The sequence below is a fragment of the Haliotis cracherodii genome, unplaced genomic scaffold (assembly GCF_022045235.1).
Source record: "Haliotis cracherodii isolate W230 unplaced genomic scaffold, xgHalCrac1.p SCAF_7, whole genome shotgun sequence".
NCBI classification, from domain to species: Eukaryota; Metazoa; Mollusca; class Gastropoda; order Lepetellida; family Haliotidae; genus Haliotis; species Haliotis cracherodii.
The window spans coordinates 22,688,284-22,691,036 of NW_027266330.1; the positions used below are offsets into that span (position 1 = coordinate 22,688,284).

The window sequence follows — 2,753 nt, forward strand, 5'->3', positions numbered from 1 at the left end:
CGCGGCATAAAACCATATATCTTATTTGTTGATATGTTGATCATAATTATGATTATTTCAACAATATGCATTACAGATTAATCATCCTCGGAATTATGTGCCGTTTTGATTTGAATAAAATGTCACATCCCTTTCCTGACAAATTAGGCCTACATGCAGTTCCTGCACCGCACCGCACCGCACCGCACCGCACCGCACCGCACCGCACCGCACCGCACTACGAACCCTGAAGATCCGGGGTAGAATAGGTCTTCAGCAACCCATGCTCGCTGTAAAAGGCAACTATGCTTGTCGTAAATGGCGACCAACGGGATCGGGTGGTCAGGCTCGCTAACTTGGTTGATGCATGTCATCGTATCCCATTTGCGTGGATCGATGCTCATGAAGTCAGTCACTGGATTGTCTGATCCAGGATCGATTATTTACGCCGTCATATGGCTGGAATATTGCTGAGTGGCGGCGTTAAACAACAAACAGTTACATTTCTAATTGGGCATGGAAATAGAACTAGTTATATTCTCTGCAAAGCAGGGACTCAGATATTCAAGTGAAAAGCAGTTGTTAAGCCGACAACGTCCTTTACAATGTGCTCTCGCGTTCTTAAGCTTTCCCTTCCAGGTATCTCGAGATAAAAAAAAGTCACAGCAAATCTTGGGGTCGAACTGGTCCTTTTTGAAGGATGAAAGAATATAGATAACTTGAACTGTCAGTAAAGTTACCTCCCTTGTTATGTAGAGCTCCGCGAACGGGCTATCGCTGTGAGGAGCTTGGTCTGTTCCCGCTTGATTGAATGCGCTCTGCGCTTCAAAGACTTTGGAGAATGCTTGTGCATACATTCGTTGTTGGCCTGATGAGATTACAGAGGGTGCAGCTATTGTTTTGGAAGCCAAATATGCTGTTGTATATATGCATGTATATTTGTTGACATTCATTCATTCTTCGGTCGAATCTCAAGTGTAAAGTGAGTTCCCAAACAAAACGCATTTTACAGATGTCTGATATGTGGAAGCCTATTGGTGTCAATTTAAACATATAGATGTAAATTTTGAATGTGGTTCTCTGAAACAACGTCAAAATGAAGAGAAAAAGGACCTTGAAATTTTGTAATAGGATATTACCTGAAAAATGACCCGTGATAATCAGAGTTGGGGATGTAGCTCAGTGGTAGAGCGTTCGCTTTGCATGTGAAAGGCCCCGGGTTCGATCCCCGGCATCTCCACCAAAATTTTTGCACTGTTTTTTTTCTTTTGTCTTTTCATTAAATACCAAAAAATAGCTATTTCTTTTTTATTAATTAAGAATAGCCCAGGACCCCGTTCCTCAAAGCAATCTTAGCGCTAAGTTGATCGTAAGTCCCATACTTTAACATAGGCTTAAGATCATTGTAGCGCTTAGATCGCTTTGAGGAACGAGGCCCTGGTTAGAAGAAAATATTGTTTGTTGCATTTAATTGTCAAACACGAATGTCTTTCTAGGTGCCTGGCAATACAGCTGACTTTGTATACCGCTCATAAAAAGTGGTACAGCGTTCTTATTTCTGCACACAATGTTACCAAATTGTTATAACATTCAACGCGAGTTGATTGTCTTTCCAACAGTATCGAAATATTCAGCTAACTAAAAAGGTATTATGCACACCCTAGCCATCGATGAAAGTGCCGGTTTTCTTAAGATGGCTACTTTCTACATTAATCATATTATGGAAACACCCGATTGTTGAAAGTAAAGACAATTCTACCATGAATTTGGAAAATACTCGATTTTGATTTGTCCATCAGAAACACGTAACCTACACGTAAATTTTATTTCAGTCGGCATAACTTGCTATTGAATTAAATCCGTATATTATAATTGTATCCCGTAAACAAAAATCATGACACTTCGTATGTGCATGGAGTCAGTTGCAATATAAATACACATATCATAATAGTTATAATATATATGTAACACCCCATCTCACGCCTAGTTTAGGCAACGATGCTGCCAGCTCCCTTTTGGTACGGTGCGGTCGGGTAGCCTAGTGGTTAAAGCGTTCGCTCGTCACGCCAAAGACCCGGGTTCGATTCCCGACATGAGTGCAATGTGTGAAGCCCATTTCTGGTGTCCCCCGCCGTGATATTGCTGGAATATTGCTAAAAGCGGCGTAAAACCATACTCACTCACTCATCCTTTTGGTACGCCGGATGCTGTGCCGTGTGCGGTTTATACCGAAAGACGTTAAATGAGGTACTTGAGGGGATAAAACAAGGACCGACGTCTCTTGTCCGTATAATGTGTCAGAGTGGATATCCATGTTAAACTGAAGCATGGTATCTCACTGGGTTAGCTCTATAAACCGACATAAGTCCGGACAAGTAAAAAATAAAACTTATATGCAGCCACACGGACACACATACGCACACGTGCATGCACGGTGATTTTACAAGTGCAGTAATCTTGAACGCGACATTGGACCTCATTTCATCTCACCTCATCTGTCAAGTAGTATTCCGATGCCGCAGTGCAGTACGCTCGATGCCTTGACATGTTCATCTGGTACGCGGAGGCTAATATGTCAATGTTGAATGATATATATATATATATATATATATATATATATTTATTTTTATTTTATTTCATTTCATTTCATGTTATTTCATTTCATTTCATTTATTTATTTATTTATTTATTTATTTATTTATTTATTTATTTATTTACTTATTTATTTATTTATTTATTTATTTATTTATTTATTTATTTATTATTTATATATA

The 2,753-nt window shown here is 39.4% G+C and overlaps 1 non-coding gene across 1 annotated transcript; it reads left to right on the forward strand.

The window, feature by feature from the left end:
- Positions 1-1,147: 1,147 nt before the first annotated feature.
- Trnaa-ugc (transfer RNA alanine (anticodon UGC)) lies at positions 1,148-1,219 on the forward strand. The gene has a single exon. It is a non-coding gene; the product is annotated as a tRNA-Ala (tRNA).
- Positions 1,220-2,753: the final 1,534 nt, after the last annotated feature.